Below are 25311 nucleotides of genomic sequence, written 5' to 3' on the forward strand. Positions count from 1 at the left end.
CTGATGAGTGATTCTCTAAGGTCGCCAAGTTCACATTGTGCACTTCGTCTTTTTAGCTCGGTGACAAAGGCATCAAATGTCACCCCATCATGTTGCTTGTGCGTAAGGAAATTGTGTCGAAGTAAAGTGATATTTTTTCTCGGCTTGCAATATGCTTCAAACTTCTCCAATACTGGTTTCAATTTCAATTTGTCTGCCTCGTCAGAGAACGTAAATGTATTGTAGATCTCTATGCCGTGCTTCCCGATACATGTTAGTAAAATTGACGTCTTGATCTCTTCTGTTTTCTCGTGTGATTCTGTAGCTACCAGATAAAGCTCGAATTGTTGTTTCCATCTATTCCATAAATCTGATAAATATGTAAACTACATAGTGTAGGCATGAACATTGAATATGGCTGTAGCATTTACTACTTTTTACAAATAAGCTCACAATAAGCACAGCAGTTTCAAATGGAGATGTTCACCACTTTCTTTAGTTGAGAATATATGACAGGTATGTCAATATGTCTGTTTATTGTGTCATTGTCTTCACCGTACCAAGCTTCTTTGAATTCATGTGATTGTTTTGTTAGTGCGCATCTGAGTACTTTCGTTTCTGTCCAGTCATTGTTTTATGGCGTTTTTGTGTTCTGTGAGTCCTGTTTCGATTTTCTTTGATGTTTGTCCTATGTATTGCTTTAAACAGTCTTTACATGGTATCATGTAGATGGCGTCAGTTGTATCATAAATTGTTGTTTTGTCTTTATGTTTGGTGAAACCAAACCAATCGTTCTACAAGACACCACCACCTACAAACCTCTCCACGCAGACCCCAGCAAAATCACCACCAACCGCATCAACCAGTAATTGAAACAAATGAAAGAGAAAAAGAAACTAACTGAAAACAATTATGGAAGAATCTGACTTCCATAATTCTAGACTACCAAATTCTAGACTACCAAAAATCGACAACGAATACCACCCACTTTGACCTATCGCATCTCTTTCAGCATCACCCATGTATGAACTATCAAAACTATCTTTATATTATTTTCTATCTATTAATTAAAAATTAACCACACACCATCAAAAATGCCACCACGTTTGCCATCATTGACACAATTGAACTACAACCAGACAAAACTATGATTTCCTATGACGTTACATCACTCTTCACATCTATACCACCAGATATAGCCAAACAAATTACAAATGAACTACTCACAAACGGCAAAACTTGGCAAGCTACAACACAACTAGACAAAAATGACATCCTAGACTTACTCAACCTCTGCATCTCCACTGAATTCTCCTTCCAAAACACATACTACAGACAATTTTTAGGCACACCAATAGAGTCACCACTATTCACTTTCCTTGCACAAGTCGTCATGCAACATCTCGAAATAATTCACAAACAACACAAACATCAGACTATGGAAAAGATATGTTGACAACATCTTTGCCATAGTCGAGAAAGAGAAAACAGAACAAATCTTACACACCATAAACAATACCACAAAGAACATAATCTTTACTAAAGACGAAAAACATGACAAACAACTTACTCTTCTGACCAGAACAGATGACGGTACACTACACACACAAGTATACCACAAAACTACCCACACAGACCAAATACTCGATTTCAACAGTAATTATCCCTCACAATGCAAAAGAAGCTGCATACAAACACTTTTTAACAGAATCAACACCCATTGTAACATTGAAGGTGCCAAGAAAACAAAATGCAACAAACAGGATACCAAACAAAAAACAAACCGACTAAAGTAACAAGAACAGCAACAAAACAGTAAAAATCATCACATTGCCAAACATTTCATTGCCAACGAAGGCGCGAGCCTGCAAGGGATACGAGGGCATGCTCCCCAGGAAAACTTTGAATTTTAAAAGCTCGTAAACGCGATTTCCTGTGTTTCTGAAAGCTCCTATATTAAAAAATTTAGCACCAATTAGCTAGCTAACCTTTCACATAATATGACACTAAAATTTTCACTGTATTTCGAAAAATTTCATTAATTTTATGAGCTTTATTCAGCCATATATCTTCTTACTAACATTCCAACATTGGTGTTTGTAAAAGAGAAAAGCGTATTAATCTTTTTGCCATTCAAGACACAAAACAATCATTTGCAGACTTTTTGACTCACTGGATGCATGCTCGATAAATGCAATCTGTTTATTTGGGTTTCAATGAGACACAAATTTAATACAGTCAATAGTGAGTCAATTTCTAATTGATCTGAATTGTTTCACCGCCTTGTATGCTGACCTGGTTTCTAAATCGTTCTCTCCAGGAATACATGATATTAGTAAAGTCGTCGGATTTGACCTGATTATAGTAAACATGTGAAGTGCTGCATGTGAACTGCAAATAAAGTTAATAACTCGAGATTATTCGGTTAAGAAGATGGGCAGAAATAATCATGAGAACAATTTAACCATTAAGTAGAAGATACAAGCAAAACGTGCATATTATTTCTCCTTTAGCAATTTTTCGCAACATACATCGCAAATTCCGAGTGAGTGAGTTAATAAATTCATAAAATTTAAATCTTTCTTGCCTGCAATCGAAATTATCATTGTTTGAATATCCAAGAGTCGTTGCATTGAAAATATTGATTCTTTCTAGTTACAATTGAAGCAAGTTATATCTTTACATTTTGACAGCTTACAACCTAATATTGTTTATAAGCCCAGACCTGCCAATTCTCCTGGTTTCGCCGGGAGACTCCCGCTTTTGCTGCATTTCCCCCGACCTCCTGACAAAGATAATAAATCTCCAGTTTTTTTTCATTTTTATTCATCGCATGGAAAGAAATACTCGATGAATAGCATTCAAAGCATAACATATTGTAGCCGCAGTGCGCCGGGAACTGGGCATGACATTGATTTTCGTTTTTTAGTATAATTATGTAACACAAAATGGCTGCCGCAAAACGAGGCCATGATGATAGAAATTCTCTAATAAGTTCCATCGAAGATTATGCAGATTCAGGTTCAGAGTCAAGACAAGAATGCAGTACAAGCAAAGCTAGTAAAAAGTACGATGGCTCTGCAAAGCACAAAGTGAAATTTGATCCATTGTGGTCTCAAAATTATCCTGTAAAACCAGTTTCAAACGATCGATTAGCTTTTCCCTTGTGCAAGGGATATTAGTTGTGGTCACCCAGGTCTGAAAGACGTTAAGGTGTATTACAATGTGCCCTCCCGGCTATCACCATACTAAAATGGTGACTCCAGCACTTGAGACACAGGATGTATGGTAACACATTGTATGGATTGTATTGTAGAGTCAACAGATGGCTCGAACCTATGAAGGTGAGCTTTGCATTACGCGAAAGCAGTGAACTTCTTATGAGAGTCTCCACACAATCCGAGGGTGCTCTATGCATTTGCAGTAAGCGAATATATATATACATCATTGCAGGATGATATTTTTATGTTACATATTGTATCATGTCCAAAAATAGTCTATACTACATAAATGGAGTTTCCTTCTATCTAGGTTGTAAGGACTGATAAGGACGCGCATAAAAAGTGCAGCAAATGTCCAAGCGATAATAAAGCTTCTGTCAGTCAAGTCAACCCCACCTACTCGTGGTGCAGCCTGTGTTCGGCTAACGGGGCTCTGGCGAGGGGCGAGTTTCCGGCGCGCTTAAATTAACTGGAACCCGCTGCCTTGCGGTTAGGGTTTGACTGCCCAAAGGCTAAGGGTCAGAACCTTGACAGAAACCTCCGGAGGACAAACCTCCCACAGTCACGACAGGCCAGGCCCACCGACGATAATAAAGCTTCTGTCAGTCAAGTCAACCCCACCTACTCGTGGTGCAGCCTGTGTTTGGCTAACGGTGCTCTGGTGAGGGGCGAGTTTCCGGCGCCCTTAAGTTAACTGGAACCCGCTGCCTTGCGGTTAGGGTTTGACTGCCCAAAGGCTGAGATAACCATGACAGAAACCTCCGCAGTCACGACAAACCCCCCGCAGTCACGACAGGCCAGGCCCACCGACGTGTGGACACGCCCTGCTGCCTGACGAGGTTTGTCCAGCTATGGATTAAATAGTCCCCAGCCATGGGTAAATGGTGTTCGGCGTAACGGGAAAAAAACCAGCAAAGGGCGCTCACGAATTAACTGTGTCGACGGCCTCTCCCTGCAACCCCGTAGTTTCACAGTCGTCACGATCATTTGTGCCACTGAAGATGGAACCGCTTCGCCAAGCCAATAGAACATGGCCTGCACAACCATGCTCTTCTCACTGTGCATGCAGTCTGCAATCAAAAGTCCATGAATAGATGGACACTTGCAGACAGCCATCGTCGATTCGACGGGCAGCATCCCTCTCTCTCCTCCATTGTCCTTCAGTTGCTTTAATCTAATTTTGTCCTTCCTCATGTCAGTATACTCGATGATTGTTTGTGTTAGTTTGCTCTTTCTTTCTTTCGTGTTTCTATATATCCCACATCATACCATCTTATCCCATATTTACTATCACGTTTTCATCCCACCATGTAACTTAATATTATGTGAATAGCTATTATACATATATCCCTCTATACTTGTAATTTAATACTGTCTGATGATGTCTTGAGAGTCAAGACAAAATGTTATGCTTCTAAGTAAATATTTCTTTTTATGCATTAAATGGCTCTTTTAAAAGGACTTTGCTGGGCTTTGATATTTATAATAAGAATTTGCTTTCCGCCAGTATATCCCTGGTCACAATTAATGGAGAAAGAAAAATTTTAGGGTGATATATTGACAATATTATGCACAAAACAATACGGTATATCAATTTCATGTTTGTTTTTTTATGGTTGTACTGAATGCTTTAATAGTGATGGTTATAATACCCCCCAAAAAGGAAAAATGTACTTTTTAAGATAACAAACCAATTCACAAAACAATTAATTGATAATCATTTTAATGTAATTGAAATGTGGGAATGGGAATATTTAAAAGACAAAAATATTAGTGAAATAAAAAGTAAGAAATAGGAATTTTTTAATTTGCTACCATTATATCCTCCTGACACATATGGTGGTAGAACATCACTTTTATGTTTATATTATGAAGTGATAAAAAATGAAAAGATAAAATATATTGACTTTACATCATTATATCTATATGCTCAAAAAAATATGAATATCCTCTTAATCATCCTAAAATATATTAGCTAATGCCATCAACAATGCTTTCTTGAGCCTATGCAGGAATTTACTTCATTCATCTTATCTAATGATGAAAATGAAAGTGAACAGTTTCCTGATGTAGCAACACCATGGCAGACATTAAATAAATTGAAATCTCATAATAGATCAAAAGCAAATGCTCAGGATGCGATTCAAAATTTTATCTACAAGGAATATGCTGAGATTTTAGGAGGCCCAATTTGTACTCATAGGCCATATTCTGTATCAAGAAAATGTGCAAAAAAATGATTTCTAAATGCCGAAATTCATGACTAAATAAAAATCACAGAAAACTACTTATTTTTACTGAATATGATTTAAAGTGTTTGCATCTCTTGAAATTGCAATCTTTGGTGTTTCAGTACTCCAAAGTTTCATAGTATTTGTTTAAAGTTTTACCTGTCGCCATCTTGTTTTATTTGTGAAACTGCTGAAAATATAGCAAAAATTGCTATATTTGTAATCCATTTTAAAGGTGAAAATGGGCCATTGACTGATTTTACTGAGACATCTTTGAAAAAAGTTTTACATTGTCACGAGCTTTGGTTGCTATACAATGGTGAGCAGAGAGGCATCGCTGTAAAGAACAAAAATTTGATGAAAAAATTCAGTCTTTAAAAAGTCCTTTGGCTGAGTATCGTGAAGACTTAAAGTACCATAGAAATTGCTATGCAAAGTTCACCAATGTCGGCCTGATTAGACGGGCTGGAAAAAGTTTGAAGCTTCAGCAGCCACTGTCAATGAAAACTATATACAAGAAAATAAGTCGACAGATGTAAATGAGCCTCACACGAAACTGCAACGATCATCTTCGTTTTGTCATGACAGTTCTAAACCTCCGGTCAGAAATAAAGCAGTTTTGCCACCAATATTTATAATATGCAAGCAAGAAAAGTCCTTTGTCACTCAATCGGAAAATAATGTAACAAATAAACCAGTATTTTATAGGTATTCCAATACCTGTTTTGTAACAGCGTAATGTTCTGTACTTAATCTACCTACGATAAGATTTTTTTTGTTGTCTTACTGATGTTGAGGAATGTTCAATTACAATTTTTTTTTCAGGGAACTAGAAAGCGAGTTCTAGACAAACTAGTTACCACAGAAACGAAAGATGGCGGAAAACTACGTGAAACTGAAACAAGGAAAGAGGACCGAAGAATTCTGGTCCACATATTAGACAAGGAATGTAATGCTCTGGAAATAAAATGTCATAGTAAATGCTAAAAAAGCTACACCTCATTTCTTTATAATACTACCTGTGCAAAAAAGTCAAATGAAAGTAGTTCTGGTCGCAAATGCTTATATGAAGAGTCATTCGCAGATTTTTGCAAATTTATCAAGAAAGCAATCACAGAAAATCATGGAATCTATTACATGAATGTTCTTAAAGACAAGTTTGTCAAAACAGTTAGATGATTCGAGAATGCCGATGTTTCAAGCTATAGGACTTCTCGATTGAAGGAACGTTTTCTAGACAGGTTTCCCCAGCTTGTATTCTTTACTCCGAAAATCCGCAATAAGAAGGAAATAATGTATGCTGAAGACCTGTGTAAAGGTGATATGGCAGGAAGGTTTCTTAGCAATAATGACAAGACTGATGCTACCGAAGATGAATCAGAGATAAGTGAGGAAGATGTCACATCGCAGCCAGTTCATTCGAAATTAGTATCACTACAAACAGCCACAAAACCTTGTAATTTTTTCTTTGCATAGTTGAAAAAAACAAGGCTTCATCACCATAAAATGAAAAGTAAAAAGCCTCATTCGCTAAAAATAATCTACAATTGGTATAATTTCTTTTTTCGGCATAGGCTGCAATCCTACGATTGCCTTTACGGGAAAAGGACAAGGGAAACCTTGGAAGGTACTTCATGATAACCTGAGCTTAACGAAACATTTAAAGTACTTTGTTCGACATCTGATCTTCCTGAGCAAGTAGCACTTTCTTTAAATGTGTATGTCTTCATTATGGTGATAAGAGTTCAAGGCAAGTATTCTGACAAATGCCTTCCCCAGAATGCAGATAGCCTTCTTTTGCACATTAAGAGAGCCAAGTACCAAGCAGCCATCAGGAAGAATTGTCTGCAATCGCACATTAATGTTCAACCTCCTGTGAGGCATGGATGGCACATTAAAAATGTTCGGTTAGAGATTCTTTGAATAACTGGACCTTCTGCTCCAGATACACTTATTGAGTGCGTAACATGCAAGTGTAAAGCTGGTTGCAAGAATCTTCGATGCTCGTGCGTGAAGTCTGACTTGCAATGTACTGACATTGTTCTGACTGCAGTAACTACGCCTCTGAAGATAACGGCCCAATAAAAGAGCCGGAGCAGTGTGATGATAGTGATTACGATGATGCTGAAGATACACATGACAACTTCATAAACGATTTCAATGAAATGTTCTATTAAGAATGCACTGCTCAGCAGTGTGTACAGCAGGAGCTAGATGGCGACCAGGGGTTTCTGAGTACGCAATCTCATGTGCCAATTTATTATCGTTATATCATATACACCAAAGATGAAGGACTCCTTCGCAATTCAATTTCAAGAATTGTTTTTCCATTTTTTAGTCTTTTTGTCCATCAAGCAGCTATGGAAGATTAATAGCTAAACATATCATTACAAATTAACTTAGATAGATTGATCCTTAATGATTATGTAGCACCGATTTTTTAATATGAGCCAGCAAATTTAGCGAATTTCACACAAAACAATATGGTGGATATAGAAAATAAATGTCGAATTTTTGATGGCTCTAGCTCTCTTGATTGCAAGTTTTCGGGGTGTAAACAGGCAGATTCATATTAAGTGAGTACATATCAGTACATCTATGTTGTTTTTACTTAGTCATGAATTTCTGCATCTCAACCTGAACAATAATCCACCATAGAATACGGCCTATCATATTATCTGTTCCTTTTTGCCTCCAAACATTAACAACTTCATGGAAGTTAAAAATATCATCCCTATTCGCCGTTTCGGAAATGATAATTACACTGCGAAGACTAGTGCCTAGTTGACAACGCACGTTGCATTGTGGTATATTTGAGGGGACGCTTTGCTTTACTAGCTCGTAAGCAAAAACAGTACACATAAATAATCGTGTAAGGCAATTAAATATAGCTGTAATTATAAAACAAACCTCTTTTTAATATGGGAAAGTGGAATTGTTGCGTACCTTGTTGTAATAACAGGGTTGTAAAAATTGCAGTTATTCTCCTTCCCAGTCGTTTCATCAAATTCCAATCAATCACAATATTCGGAAACAGTACCACATCTTGATCAAGAATGACACCTTAACGTTGCTGTCTGCTAGTACGAAAATTTGCGGTGCACATTTTCCTGGAAGAGCAAGATCTTTTACAAACCAGTTGCCATCACTGTTTCCATGGACGAAGAAAGTTGCTGCAAGAAGGGATATTGTAAAAAACGATATATATTTTTATGAACGAAAGCAAAGATACACAGAAGATAGTGATTGCCATCACTCCAATTGTAATGTTGTTGAAATTGGCAAAAAAAATGATGAAAGTCACAGAAACCCGTGTATTACAAATCCTAAAAGTCTGCAGTTTTTGTGCATACAGAATGCTGGGAAAGTATTCCAACAAAACAGGAGATATGTTTCATCTCTACGTGAAGAGATTGGAAAGTTGAAGTCCAGAGGGGCAAAGACTTGTCAAAAGAACAGGAATATATCTGTCTTAGAAAATGAAGTGAAACAATTGAAAGATAAAGTGCGGGTGCTCACATTTAAATTAAACAACGAGCCTCAATTTGACCTTGATAATTATAAAATGTCCAATGACAACATTGCTTTTTATACTGGCTTTCCTACCTATAGCCATGTCCTAATGTGCTTTGACCTATTGAAAGACAAAACCCACAAAATTCATTTTGGAGCTTTACAAACAAACAGCAATACATCAAATTCTGGGCAAGCAATTGGCCGTCAACAAAAGTTAACAAAGTGGCAGGAATTCACTATGGTACTGTTAAGGCTTTGACTTGGATTACTAGAAAAAGATTTTGCTCATCGTTTTAGGGTTGCTTTTCCACTGTTTCTGTCATTGTGCAAAGTTGGATAAGGTTCATGAGACAAGAGCTTGAGCCATTATGTATTCAATGGCCTAGCAAACAACTCATTCAGTCAGTTATGCCTTTGCAATTCCAGCAACTATGTCCTGAGGTTGTGTCAATAATTGACTGCACTGAAATTACAATGGAATCACCCTCCAGCCTGGACAATAAGGCAGCCTGCTATTCAAGCTACAATTCTTACTCCACAATGAAAGCTTTGGTCGAAATTACACCAAATGGTGTTGTGTCATTTGCCAGTGACCTTTTCTCAGGTTCAATTAGTGATCCTGAAATAATAAAAAGATCTGGTTATCTTGAAAAATTAAATTATGGTGATGCTGTTATGGCTAATAAAGGGTTTTTAATACAAGATGAACTAGGAGAAGTTGTCATCACTTGTTATACCTCATTTTCTCAAAGGAAAATCTCAATTTACTGTAGAAGAAAGCAAACATAACAAGAAAATAGCATGTTTACGAATTCATGTAGAAAGGTGCATGGAAAGATTAAAAAACTGGCATATATTTGATCGCTCAATGCCCGTTTCTCTTGCGAATATAGCCTCAGACATATGGATTGTAGTAGTTTGTATATCAAATTTCCTGCTGCCTTTAATAATGTAATTATTTTTCAAGCAGTTGTATCAGATTTGGACAAAATGAAATGTTGTGGTCTGTGTTATTGTAAATAGAACTCTACGTATAGGAAGATAAAATTACAAAATTTGAACATTTATGATCATACTTACAAATTAATATATTTAATACAACTTTTATATTACAATTGGGCTGGGAATTGAACAATTTTGCCCCACCTTTCACAATTAATTATATATTTTGAAATACAAGTTCTGGAAAAACATGGGTGTAATAAAATTGCCATAGTCTAGGAAGAATCTTATTCCAAAACACTTCATCAAAACAAATTTCATCAATGTAAACCCAAATGCCATTAGAAACAACAAAATGACACACAGAAATTACTTCATATTTTTTAAGTATGCCAGCTTCTGATTCAATTCCATCCTTCATTGTTTTGGTTTGAATTGGTGTATGGTAGTTAAGAACATAAGACATAGCTTTGGTAGGACTTGTTGTTGGTTTTATTAAGCATCTTTTGACGTTTGATGCTGTAATACAAGGATATCTAACATCATACCAAAGTTTTTACTCATGTTGATTGACAGTAATTTCCATTATGTGATTGCGGTCACTCACTGGTCCTAGCAACCTTTTCTTAACTCTTTCACTCTTGGTTTCTATCTCATTTAGTGACATTGGTAGATATTTTTTTGGAGAAACCAGCTGCATACTTGAATCATGTATGACTTAAAACAAAACACTGACCACTTTAAATGGTAAACAATCTTACGTTGCTCACTGGTGTCATGAAATCTTTCCTTTTTTGGCATTACTTCAGCCTCCGTATACCAAACAAGTTTGCAGCAAGTAAAATTTCTAAAAGTTTTTGTGCTTGGCATTGATATTTTATATAATCGCAATTGTGGTTGTCAAATCCTGGTGGGCGAAAAAAATTTTATTTTATGAGCCCCGCGTCTTTCCGCTGACTTTGACAACCAAATTCCGCCTGTTTTTGACCACGCAGCCACGCGCTAATAATTTATAGTAATTTGGTTGTCATTTCTCCTCCAGGTCTTATAGAACTCAATGCCTATGACTCAGGGGCAGATCCAGCAATTTTCGTGACTGATGCACCACTGCGAGCGCCAAAGGCGCTAGCTCTGTAGGGGGGTCTGGGAGGATGCCCCCGGAAAATTTTATATTTTAGACCGTCGGAAATGCGATTTCCTGCGTTTTGACAACAGAATTTAAAAAAACTTGGCTTTACTTAGTTTGTAAACTTTTCGCAAATTTCAATGATATAAAATCTAAAATTCCACTAACCTTTAAACATTTTCATTAACACTATCAGATTTATCAAGTTTCATACCTTCCCCAAAACTTACAATCAGGAAGGTATCATTCCAATCCACGAGTGATTTTGAAAAGGTAGAAGCTTGACATATTTTTGTCGTGAAACGCAAATAAACCTTTTATATCTCACAAATGAAGCACAAGTTTTTGACCATTAATCACACTTGATACCACTCGTCCAACAACAGCAAAAAACAATACGTAGATATAGCAAAGAAATGTTCACGATGTAATCATCGTACCAAGAGCAGGCAACAAGTAATGATAAATGTTATTCTTCTTCTTTCATTGATAATACCACTCCTTCAACAGCAGAAAAAGATACGTAGATATAGCAAAGAAATGTTCACAATGTAATCATCGTACCAAAAGCAAGCAACAAGTAATGATAAATGTTATTCTTCTTCTTTCATTGATAATATCACTCCTTCAACAGCAGAAAAAAATACGTAGATATAGCAAAGAAATGTTCACGCAGTTACCATCACCTCTAGTTCTACACAAGCAATAAAAATTAGAAAGTCTATTGAATGAAATAACTATTGACTCTATGTTGATAAAGAAAAGCCTTTTAGGGGAACATTCATCAAGCTTAAAGTGTAATTTTTTGGGTTACCTTTAACAATCCATAAATATTTTTTTAGATAATTGAATCTAAGCATGGTAATGCCAGTGCTATACTTTCCCAACCAAATTCATGACACCAGCTTTCAAGGGGAGTATAAGTACGTACCTAATAGCTAAATGAGAGCATACACTCAAAAAAACATCATCTTGTAAACTCAAGATTCCAGTTATAACAGCAACAGAGAAGATTCAAAGCAATATTCCAACTTCATATGAAAGTCATTATCAAGCTAGTTGTGGAAGAAATAATAAGGAATTCTTGTGGCTGAAATAATATGTAATTACAGTTTTCTTTGCTAAATTTCAGGGAATTGACAATATTAGGCATGCAATTTGAAAATGAAAAACTCTAATGAATAACATGCTTGATCCAGCATAGCTCTTACATTGAACACATTGCATAGCTCAGAAAGCTAGTATTTATAAACAAGCAAAATGTATGAAAAATTTTCCCTCTCTGTCTGTCACATTGAGCACATATTACAACATATTACATGGAATATTTATATATCTATAAAATATCCTGAAGTAATTTAATATTAAATAATTAGCTCTTATTTTTTTATGTATATTAAGTAACTTTGAAATCACAATATCCATGTGAGCAGAATTAGAGTGGAGATTTCTCCAGGAAGTACGTAGAGACTTCTACCAGTGACTTTAATCCGAAGAAATCTCTAGTATAAATATGCAGGATTACCCAAATTCAAACATATAGTTGTGAATAAAATGTTTTGTGATCTTATGTTACATGACACTTTATAAACTTGGCACAACAACATGCATAATTATGTGCACACTAGTTATGGCATAAATCCAAAGCATTGCATTATACTACTGGCTAAATTCCATTGAGCCAACAATATTGGACATGGAGTTTGAAAATTGACATTGTAAAATAGAATACAGTAAATTTCGATTTAATAGGCTAATGCAGGTCAGGATGCTTCGAAATTTAAATAAATTCAACAGGGAATAAACACCCCATGTGCCCCTTCCCATCATATTCCTAACATTAAAGAGAGTAAGCCATAAGCATTACATAAATACAAGTATAGACCTATAGCTATGCATTACAATGTCAAGCATAGTAAGCACTTCAAGCTACTTACTTTAAAGCCCGCCAATTATCTCCCATATGGTTAGGGCTAATCAACTCTGCGTTAAGATCACTCGCCAGCTTTCCTTTTCGAAACAGGTCTGTTTTAGTCGGAATGGCAGCAGAGACTTGCTTCATAATCCTTTCTTACAGAAGAAATCTCGCTGGTTTTACTCTCTTGAATCAATGAGCCAAAATCATATATATGCCTACTTTCAGCCATGGTGACTTCAAGATATAAATAAGCCAAATGCCATAGTCATGTAATTATAATTTTGAAGGTTTGAAGATTTATAACGCTGGCTCAAGTGCACCAGTCAGAATGAAATTTTGGTGTTCGTGGGCTTAAGTGCAACAGTCAGCAGCGATTTCCCACCGTGACGTAGGCTAAAAAACAATGAAATTCGTGATGTTTAGGTGGTTCACTCGGCCAAAGAGACTCGGGACTGTTGCACCAACTGGTGCACTTTTCCCCCACCGTGACGTAGTGATTCACCATCTAGCCACCGTGACGTAGTAATACAAATTCAGCTCAGTGTAGCTGGATGATGAAACAAATTTTCGCTAAAAATTTCGACACATAAAAACGCCATATTTAGCGACGCATTTTTTAATAATGCGGCTGTAATCAAAATGATACTCACATGTAAACAATGGACGAAGGTTTTTAACAATATTTCTCAATCATCAATGTACATTTGTTGTCAATATATTGTCAGTGTTAAGGTATTTAAAGAATTTAGAAACTATAAACGTTCCAATCTGATATATTTCTTGCATTTTGCTCGTATTGATTGTAAGTTATAATATGTTGTGAAAGATTAACTATTCAATTTTATGACTGATGCACTCGCATCAGTTGCACCAGCCTGGATCCGCCCCTGCTATGACTCATATTATATTGTTCTCGCAGTGCACTAAGGTATTGTAAAAAAGGATAAAGACATGATAAGAATCGGTTATAGAAGGATTGCAAACAAATATAAATCTTTAAAACAGTCATATGGTAAAGATTTCAAAGATGGGCTAAGATAAGGAGCTGGGCAGCTCATTGCAAAATTTTGGCGTGACTGTCATGAGTTATGGGGTGGATCAGATGAGACTAAGCCTCTTGATTTTGGAATAGAAACACATGTTATAGATGATGGTGCTGTCATTGATGATAGTTTTAACATCAATGATGATAAAGACATGTTAACTAGATTGTCAGGTGAGGAAACTGACTCTGATGAGGGTGAATGCAAAGGTCGTCTTGTTGGTGAAAAAAGGAAAGCATTGTGTAAATAGCCAAAACATTTTGTGGATAACAAGCGACAAAAATGCCTTACTCAAAAAGAGACAGGGTATTTTACTACAACATTCCAGAAAGCAACTTAATCTTCAGCAGGCAATGGTAGAAGCCATGAATTAAAACACTAAAGGACAAGAAACAGCAATTAAATCTATGGCTGATTCAACTGCATTGTTGTGCAACACCTTGGCAACTACGTTATCACGACATTCACCCTGTCCTTTAAAGATTAAGTCTTTCAACTGGGTGCCTGATTCGCTCAGAGCACCCCACAGGGGTGTGTTCAGATGTAGTAGGTATGCTTAGCTTGATTGGTAGCTGTTGGTACTTCATGTTGCGCAGGAGAATTTACAACTGTGGTTTCTGGCACATGATCGTGAGGCTGAATTTGAAATTCAGTTGTAGATGGAGGTTTGGGTGCAAGATTCTTCTTTGACACAGTTGGTCTCCCTACCATCAGGATAACGTACAAAGGCATAGTGAGGGTTTGCCTGGAGTAGCTCCACCTCGTCGACTAACAGATCAGTTTTATTTGTGCAAACATGACGCTTGAGGAGTACAGCACCTGGTTCTGTCATCCAAGTAGGAATCGATGCACCCGAAGATCGTCCAGGGAACTTGGAGTATTCATCAACTATGTTCAGGAAAAACTTGTTTCCGTTGTTGCTTGGCAATGGACCCTTGAAATCAATATTGATTCTTTTGAAGGGTTGAGTCGCTTTAATAAGTAGGACTTCCTCCGGCTTGTGATATCGAGGCTTAGATTCAGCGTATATTTGACATTGGTTTCCAGAGTGGATTCCAGAGTGGCTTAATGCGGTTGGAGAACTCTGGAATCCACTGAGAGTAGTAAAAGAACAGACCAAGGCACCTGTTGAGTGACTTAGAATCAGAGGCTCTGGTAGGTTGTGCAGAGAGCTTAGCCTTTCTGGATCTGGACGAATAACGCCTTCTTCAATTACATATCCAAGAATAGCCAGTTTCTGAGTTGAGAAGACACTCTGAGTCGTTGTAACAGATGTTCTTCCTCTTTGCTGCAGCAAGAAATTGCTTAAGTTTGCATTATGCTCTTGTTGGTCTTTACCGCAGTTAGTGATGTTATCCAAGTATGGAAATACTGCATTGAGTTTGTTCTGTTCAACAAATTTTACCATCTCACGTTGAAAACATGCAACCCCATTTGTCACACCAAATGGGAGGCGTGTAAACTGATAGAGATTGTTGCGTGCTTCAAAGGCTGTGTATTGCTTATCTTCCTCTTTGAGGGGAACCTGATGGTATGCACTTTGTAGATCAATTGTGCTGAAGACTCGATACTGTGCAATGTCATTTACCAAGTCATTTATCCTTGGTAGCGGGAAGGCGTCTAGTTGAGTGAAGCCATTAATAGTTTGGGAGTAGTCGATAGCAACTCTCTTTTTGTGATTATCATCCTTGGTCACAACGACTTTTGCTCTCCAAGGGGAGTTGCTTGGTTCTATGATCCCTTCTTTTAGCAGCCTTTCAACCTCTATCAATGAACTTTAAATCATCCTCACTGTAGCGACGAGATTTGCTTGCAATTGGACGACAGTTCTCAGTTAGGTTAGCAAATGGCTCAGCAGTGTCCATGTTGAGGGTACCAAAACCACAGACAGACAGTGGCGGTTGGCTGCCCCCATACTGAAATGTAATGCTCTCATGCTGTAACTGGAAGTCCAGGCCGAGTATGAGATCGGCGCACAGTCCAGGAAGGACTGAAAAGCAAAGGTTGGTCTATTTCTGGTCCTGGTATTCAAGGTTAGTCGTACAAGTACCTGTATCATTTCCTGACAAGACAGTGGAAGCCATGGAAACAGTTCCACTAGCTGGTTGCACAGTCAGCCCAGCCCTTTCAACTAGATTTGGGTGTACAAAACTCTCAGTGCTGCCACTGTCAAACAATACCTTTACTCTCAATCTTCCTAAGCTGACATTTGCTGTTGACTTTGATAGAGACCCAGGACATGAAGTGGTGGCTAAATAGGGGAGTGTATGGATGCTGATACCTTTAAAGTAGCTTTACTCTGACAAACCTTGGCATAGTGACCTTTTTCTGACACTTTGCACCTATAGCTTCCTTTGCAGGACATTTAGATTGTGGGTGCCTGTTGTTGCCACAGAAATAGCAGCTGGAAGTTGTTTCGACTGCAGCAGCAAGAGTATTCTCTTGGCCCTCTCCAGACCTTTAAGACTCAGCAGGAACAGCAGCATTGATGAGTGTATTTGGAGTTGAATACAACTCAGAACTCTTCATGGCTAACTCAAGAGATCTAGCCTGATCTAACATAGTTTTTGAGTCGAGTGTTTTGTTTTCCAAAAGTCTTTGGCGTATAACATTTGACTGTAACCCAGCAATAAATGCATCTCTAATGCTCTCTTCACAATATTGTACTGCTGTGATGTTCTTGAAGTTACAATCTTTGCTTAGTGCCTTCAGGGCTTGTAAATATTCGTGTAGTGTTTCTGTTGGAGCTTGTTTCCTAGTAGCTAAAAGATGGCGAGCAAAAACTTCGTTTTTCGGTTTGATAAAGAGATTCTGAAGTGTTTCAATCAATGTCTTATAATCTTCACAATCTTCTATGTGTTGAAAGATGCTTGGGGAGACGAAATTGGATAATACTGCAAGTTTATCCAAACCTTCTTTCGGCAAAACGGCCATGAAGTTTTCAAACGTACGTTTCCAATGAAGCCATTCTTTTGCCGCTATTCCACTGTTTGGATCGGTTTCTAGCTGCTCTGTCCGTATGACTTTATCCATTTCCTCTTGAAATTATCGTTGATTAAATTGTAGTGAAGGATTAACTACGCATTGACATGAAGTTAGGCTTTAATCAACGATAAACATAACCTAATTAATAAACATGGTGGCTGCCAAGACAGAAGACCGCTGACAATGATAATAACTGACTCATAAGCCACAGAACTCCAAAACCATGTAAAATGTACATAGAAGCAAATGTGGTTATCAGTTGACATGTTATTTTACTGGTACAATCTGCAGGTCTAAGCCCTTCTCCAGTGCAGTTGAAACAGCCACGTTTTTTTGCCAATAGTTGTTTTCTTTCTTTGATATCTGTTACCTTTGAGCAGTCTGTTGATTTGTGATCTGTTGCATCACAATAGACACATTTACACTGACCCAATTTGGTGTTGAATACATTTTCGCAGAGCTGATTTCGATTTTCTTTCTTTTCTCCATCACATGTAGGATTTCGCCTAGTCCACAAGGTTAAGGCTTCTATTATCTTAATATAATTACATTCATCCCAGTTGGGATCTGTACAAACCAAGTCGCTTCTTATACCCACTGATCTAATCATAGACTGGATATAGCTTCTATAGGTAGCAAAAGTGAAGCCTAATTATATATGCAAAATGTACTTCCGGGTACCACAAGAAGTACAAATTACTATAGAAATGTATGGCAGATAACGTTTACATACAAGGATTTTCGAATATTTAAGGCATTTTGTGACGTTTTACTAAAGTCAAACATCTGTCATGGATAAAACAAGTTGTGTTAATCAATTTGACATCAACATGATTCCGATATCTGTAAAATATCAGCGTTCGTTTTCAATTGAAATTTGGGCTTGCAAGAATTAAATTTGTCCCATCGTTGCGAAGGCAAGATAATTCAGCAGCTTCCTGCTTCGACCTGCTTCAATACAAATTCTTGTTCTTGATCGAACTATTTCACTGATCCTGTCAGAGGAGCCACGTTTTGTGAATCTTGCCCATTGCCTAGGCAATATTCCTTTGATTATGTGGAATGGATGCAACAACTCAAGCCTGATAAATAACAAAATTTATTCTCTTGCAATGTTTATGTCATACATATATTGCTCACTCAGACTATATCTTCAACCCATTCACAACAAAACATCACTCAAGATTTTGCTAAGCCGATTGGTTAACAAAAATTATAATAATTAAGGAGAATTTGTCTCGTTGTCAGTAGCACAATCAAATCATAACTTATTTCCAACGATGATGATTATGATGATTTTCCAATTCCATTTCCATGGACAGATGAAAATACAAAAATGTTTGTTTGTCAGTCTTATTGGAATTATTGATTTTTGTAGGACATCCAAAACCCCTTCAAATGATGTCCACACAGCTTGAATCGTCTCAACTCTTGTACTGCATTGCGTTTTGGATAGGTTTCTAAGCATTTGGCAGTTTTCGACCTTATCTACTTCTTCTTTTAGTGGTTGAAATTACTTTGTGATGGAAGTGAAAAATACAAAAAGCCCTCGCAGTATATCAAATATTTCCCGAACAATAACACTTGCTTCAAAACAATGTTTTATGACAGTATTGCAGAAATGAGCCTGACTTGATAAATATGGAACATCCCAATCAAGAATCTCAGATAGTTTCTGTTGAGTGATAATTAAATTGACTATACATGGCTGCTGCAAAATCGTACGACTGAAACATTATTCCTCAGTATTTAGTACACGTTGCTCTATTGCAGATAAAATATCTTGCACTTGCCCAAAACCAGTCTTATCATCAGTCTCTCATATCAAGATGTCTTTCACTTGGCTTTCCGGTTTTGTTGACGCATCTAAGAACAGATATTTTATTTATGTGCACCTTGTCTGGTGTTGTATCTGCCATCACTGAAAATGACCCGCTCTCTTAACTTCTTGTACAATGGTTCCTCTTAATTCTGTCATTAGTCTGAAGATGTTTTTGGAATAAAGACGAAATTTTACACCATCTTTTGTTTTAAAACCCTTGTATTATCTTGAATATCAAGAAAACAAGATGTCCGTTTTCGGAATTTGTTTTATCTTGTTTTACTTATAATTCTGTCTCAAGCAAGGATGAACTCATTCTGTGACTGGGGATTTAATAGTTGGCGTGGCAGAAGTTCATCTATTTATCTGTCAGCCATCGCTTATGACTTGGCACATGCTTACTAAGCTGCGACACAAATTAGTACAAGTTGCTATCTTCATCCTTGTGGGTGATAATCCAGCTTAAATTGCTGGATACATCTTAAATACTTTCTTAAATTCGATATAATCAATCAGTAAATCTTGTTGGAATGTCATGTGCTCTGTTGCACCGCTATCAAAATACCACTCATCGCTCCTTTTAACATTAGTTGACTTAAAATTTAAGGCTACATCATCATTGTCATTTGTTGATGTAAATTTCGCCATGTTTAATTGATGATTCCGATGATTAAGTGGACAGTTTCTGGCAATATGTCCAACTTTCTGACACTTGAAGCATTTTGGACCCTTACTTTGTGTTTGTTGATTGTGTTGGCTGTTCCATTGGTATAATGTCCTCCAAGACCTCTGCCATATCGAAAGCTTCCACTTCCTGGGAGACTTTCTCTCTTTGAAAATAGTGCTTCTTGACTTCTTGCATCTTGACTCAACTTCATTCCTTTCTTTTTTCGTTTCATGTATTCTTCAATCAGGAAACGTTTGACACTTTCCCAGTTACGTTCATCTATTTTCCTAGCATTTAAGCTTGATATGAACTTTCATATGACTCTGGTACGCTCCTGAACACCACAGGAGCAAATTTTTGTTCAGATATTTTTTTAAGTTCTCTCAACTGCTCTGCACGTGTCGTCATGTATGTGAAATGATCCATAATGTCAATCCCTTGTTTCAAGGTTGCTGCATACACTTTTCAATTCAATCTCACAATCTGTGTTATTGTTACGATTTCAAATTGCCTTTGCAGAGTTTCTCAAGCAACTAGAGGTTCAACTGTTGTGGAGATATGAACTTGTAGGCTCTTATTGAAACTCAATGCTATAATTTAAATAAACCTTATCCGATCGGAGTTCAAAGGCATTTTTAGTTTGCACAGTTGCTCTTTCAGCCAAAGGAGTTTCAGTTCCTATGATGATCCCCATAAACTATGTTCCACTAGAACCAACTTAATATTGTACTTTCATAGTAGTTATTCCCGCTAAAGTGTTCTATCTTCATAATCTCTGCCATGTCGCTAATTTGATTTTAACTCACGTTTAACTTATGAAAAACACATTGAAAAGAGAAGTATTCTAAATATTACAGGGCACCTGGGCCCATAACCTAATGATTTTGTTGTAAAAATATATAGAATACAAGAATGCTAAGCTATAAGAGCCTAAGACCATGATGCATGCATACTTAATTAACATAACTAAATAACTAACACAATTTGAATAATTATCATCAAAAGTGCATTCTTCATTTTCAGAGCTAGAACTTATTAGATTTATAAAAGTAGCCTGTTTTGGTTCCTTGGTAATGCTGTGTATGTCTTTAGTTGATTGGTACGGTGTTTGTATCACTTCATATTTGGGATGTTGCGTGGTCTTGCCATTTTCTACTGGAAAATGATTTCCTTAGACTTTGAAGTGGCCATAGATGACCATGGGTCTTGGCACTGATGCAAGTGCATCAGTCATAAATTGGAATATTCAATATTTTGTCACATTATGACTTACACTCAATTAAAGCTAAATGTAAGAGATATATCACATTGGATGTTTATAGTTTCAAAATGCTTTAAATTAATTAAATACTTTAATGCTGACAATATAGACAACAGATGTACATTGATAATTGAGAAATATAGTTTAAAGCCTTCTTAGACTGGCTACTTGTGAGTCTCATTTTGATTATGATGGCATTGTTAAGTTAATATATGGTGTTTTTATGTGTCAACATTTTTAGCAGAAAGTTTGTTTCATTATCCAGTAACACTGAGCTGCATTCATATTACTACGTCATGGTAGCTAAATGGTGCACGTAGATGTAGTAGACAAATTGCTTAGGTACCCCATGGGCGATTGACACGATATAGAGTATAAACAAGGTGGCGTCATTACTGGTCAAAACATTTGGAATTGTGTTACAAATTTCATGTTTTTCCAAGATTACGCATATTGTCTGGGAAAGTTCAACTCAGATGGAACATGTTTGAGAAGGTATTTACATTATGAATCTTTTAGGAGCAAAAGAGATCTCTAAAACGACATATATGTCAAAATACTTGAAACTGAATTTTTTGTGAAATGCAGGGGCTATTCCTACTGGAGCAATACATCAACTGTCATTTTCTATTCACTGGTGTTTTAAAATTCCCACTTTTAACTAGTAAGTCTCGCTGAACTTTTCTTTCTTGTCGTTTCTTGTTCAGCAAAGTTAAGCGCTACACACCAATTGTTTCTTTTGCCTTTATTTTTATTTTAGTAATGCCCGACACATGTACACAACAAATAACAAAAATAAGTGTACATATTATGTTTATATTAGCTTGATCGCGTGGGCTGCGCGTTGCACACTCGAAAACTTTTCCTATGCAAGAGCAGTATGCGGAAAAGTATTTCGCATTCGTACTAGGGCAACTCCAGTATTAGGATTGGAAACTTCTACTCATATGTACTGCCGAATTTTACAATTTATTGTTGTTATTTGTGCAACGAACTAGAATGCTGAATTTGGTGAATTCAATTCAATCTGCTTGTTTGTATTTGCTTGTGTGAACTTCTAGATTTACTTAAGAGGGAGAGGAAAAGTATTATATTTGCAGAAGAGAATAACTACAGTGGGAAATGCCTTGTAATAGTCACTATACTCACAAAACAATGCAAGGCAGAATGAAGGAGCACATTTTCGTTGATAAAAAGTCACACATCTTAAACACCTCACCTCACATAACTGTAAATCACAATACACCAACAACTGTTTCACAATTATTGACACTGCCAACTATTCTTTCACCCTCAAAATTAAAGAAGCCTTACACATTAACAAACTTAAACATGATCTCTATAAGCAATTTCAACAAGTTAATACCATTTTTAGTTTTATAGACAATATGCATAATGATGTTAGAGTGGTTGAGGAGCGCACTGCATTCTTGTGTGAGTAGTCACGCAGATCAAAACATTTCAACATGGCAACTCAGTGTTCACTCACGAGAAACTAGAAAACAAGCTTATAAAAAACAGCCAAACTATGCCTGATAAAATCGCCCCAAAAGCTCACTGAAACATAAAGAAGGGTTATTGATCGTGGAGAGAAGGATATGTGAGAAACACAATGTTCAAACCAAATGTAAAGCCTCGAAGGTGTTATTTTTGGTCAAGACTTGCCTTACTGCCTCCATGAAGAGCATAAGCTACACTGTTTATGTTCATTTAGATCAACTAACTGGTGAAGTTGAATATGCTAAATGTTTTTGCAAAGCAGGTCAAGGAGGATGCTGCAAACATGTAGCTGCTCGTTCATATACATTATTAGACTTTGCAAACCTCAAACTAAAAAATATTCCTGCTGACCTTACCTGCACTCAGCTTCCTCAGAAGTGGAGTGTGCCATCTGCTTGCTCAAAGACCCTTGACAAAGCAGTAAAGTTTGAAGACCTTTTCTTTGAAAAAGCTGAGGTGAACAATGCAAACAAGTAACATTCTGTACGAGGGACAAGAGGGGAATGTTGTGCTGTTTTACCATTTGCGGAGAATATTACAGAAGATGAAATCAGAAATACAACAAAAGCATTCAAATTAATTAATCGGGCCTTGTTATTTTGTTAGGCTGTAGATTCAAATGATTGTAAACCTTGTACACTGTTTGAGACATCTTTCATTTGATTGCAACAAAGGAGAAAGACAGATTGTGAGACTTCTAATAGCTCAAATTTGAAATTATCTGAAGCTCAGCTGATTAATTTAATCTTCAAGAATGTCCCAAGTGATTTTGATGCTCCATTAAATTACAGCCAGGAACAGGTAGAACTGGTGATAAAAAAGGTTGGTGTGACCGTATCTTATGCTATAAACATATGCATGAAAACAATGGAGCAAAGCTAAGATCTATCTGGTACCTTGAACGTGCTAAGAGAGTGACTGCATCAGTTTTTGGAAAAATAATTAATTGAAGAAAGTCCATGCAATCAACTCTGTTAGTTCAAGCAATAACCAAACAACATTTTAGTTAAAATATGAAAATTCGCGCAGCTATGAAATGGGGTATAGATAATGAGGATATTGCCATCCGAAGTTATAAAAGTGAAATCCGGAGTACAAATACCAGCATTGATGGAAGACACTGTGGTTTTGTCATTACCCCAAAATGGCCATGAGTTGGTTGCAGTCCCAATGGAGTTGTACTAAAAGAAGGCATACCTGTTGACTGTCTTGAAGTAAAGTGTCCTTTCTCTGTAAAAGATTTTACTATAAATGAAGCTGTAGAGAAAAGCCAAAGTTTCTGTCTAAAACAAACTGAAAGTAGCATAAAAGCTCAGGAAAATCAAATTCTTACTACCAGTGTCATGGTGTGATGAATATACTAAATCTACATTGGATTGACTTTGTGGATTGGATTTACATATAGAGCATATTTAAAAAGATTTAAATTTGTGGGAGACAAAAATGCTTCCTGAGTTAACTTCTTTTTTTTTCTTTCAATCTTCCTGTTTGTGAATAAGATTTACCTAACATTGTAATATTTACTTGTGCATATATAATGTATAAAAAACAGAACAGAAGAGTTTTGTGGTCATGAAAACTACTTTCTTCATCATGGTATATTTAATAATTATAAAGAGACTTAATTATTTACAATCAGTGTTGGTAAAAACTTTGACAGGTAGTAGCATACTACCCAAATTTTGTTCAAATCTGCATACATTGATATAGGAAATACCATACTTAATACTCCGAAAATTTTAAATCTGGCAATGGCCTTTTCCACATGAATTCTGACAGAAGCAACTCTTCAGGTTTTGGTTTCCTCTTAAAAAGGGAGGTGCTCCTTTGCATACAAAAAAGGAGGAATATTTGTTGATACACCACCAGGTAAATCATTTTTAATGTGAAATCCTCTAGCTGCCATTATAGAGTCCCATCTTCCAAAAGATTTAATATACCATGATCAACATTTACTTGTTTAGCACTTGATCTTCCTGCATACAAAGCAGAGACAAAAGTTACAGCTCCTGCAGGATATATGCCAATCTGTCCTTTGGCAGTGTTATGGTGTTCATAGTTAAAATATGTAACACTTTGACTTGTAAAAGAACTTGGTGTCTCAATAAATATCTCTGTACAATCAATGACTTGGCTTGCAGGGTACGTTTCTTTGAATGAATTTGGCATTGTTTTGTTGACAGATTCCCTGAATGGCCAAATTGGATAGCACCATAACTTTGAGTGTAGGAAATCAATTCATGTAATGAAGACTCTTGAGATTTGTGACTGAGACGAACCTGCTCTAGAAGCTAAATCTTCTTCCAAAACACCTGTACGCCAATGGCCCAAAACTAGAAAAATTCATGTTCCAGAGACAGAGATCTTTTAGGTCCACGTTTCAAAACATCTGCTGATGTTAATCTTGAGGAATCTGCTGGAACCATAATACACTAAACTTTTCACACTTGGGCCAAATGAATCAAACCATAAACCATGACCAGCCGACAATTTGAAGAAGTATAATATAAAACAAATTCCGAAGAAGCAAGACATCTTGAGATTGCAAAATATAAATCAAGACGAGAAGTAAACTGTAAAATTACGACTTTATTTCAAAGTCATCCTCAGACAGAATGATATTTAAAACCATACATACACATATATATTTACAACGCATGAAATAAGTGAACGGAAATAAGCAATAGAAATTAAATAGTGTGATATTTACTTCCTTTGCTTCTTCGGAATTTGTTTTATATTATGAATCAAACCATGCTTTAAGTGTTTTATAATCATGAAGTAAAATCTGAACATATAATCATTGTTCTTGAAACAGTCAACTAAAAATTGTTGTTGTCTTACTTGCTCGTCCAAGTTCTCTCTTAAAATCCGAATATCAGTCTTTCGCTGCTTGTTTTCGCCCTTCAACCGCTTGTTCTCTAGCATGAACTTTTCATTTGCAGCTAACAGTTTAGAAATTTGCTCTTGTAAATCAACGATATATTTCACTTTATTTCCAGAATTAATTTCATTTCGGAATTATCTCGTGAGAGTTCATCAATCTCTGCTTTTTTCAAGTCTAAACTTTCCGCCATCTTGTTTACCGCCAATAATACAT

The 25311-nt window shown here is 36.6% G+C and overlaps 1 long non-coding RNA gene and 1 pseudogene across 1 annotated transcript; one reads left to right on the forward strand and one right to left on the reverse strand.

Annotated features, from left to right (window-relative positions):
* Positions 1-477: 477 nt before the first annotated feature.
* On the reverse strand, positions 478-21952 carry LOC124448415. The gene is made up of 4 exons (XR_006949052.1): positions 21941-21952; positions 18108-18112; positions 11702-11709; positions 478-546 (listed from the first exon to the last, which is right to left on the reverse strand). It is a non-coding gene; the product is annotated as an uncharacterized LOC124448415 (long non-coding RNA).
* Positions 21953-22388: 436 nt separating this feature from the next.
* LOC124449195 lies at positions 22389-22874 on the forward strand (annotated as a pseudogene).
* Positions 22875-25311: the final 2437 nt, after the last annotated feature.

The sequence above is a fragment of the Xenia sp. Carnegie-2017 genome, unplaced genomic scaffold (genome assembly GCF_021976095.1).
Source record: "Xenia sp. Carnegie-2017 unplaced genomic scaffold, XeniaSp_v1 HiC_scaffold_23, whole genome shotgun sequence".
NCBI lineage: Eukaryota > Metazoa > Cnidaria > Anthozoa > Malacalcyonacea > Xeniidae > Xenia > Xenia sp. Carnegie-2017.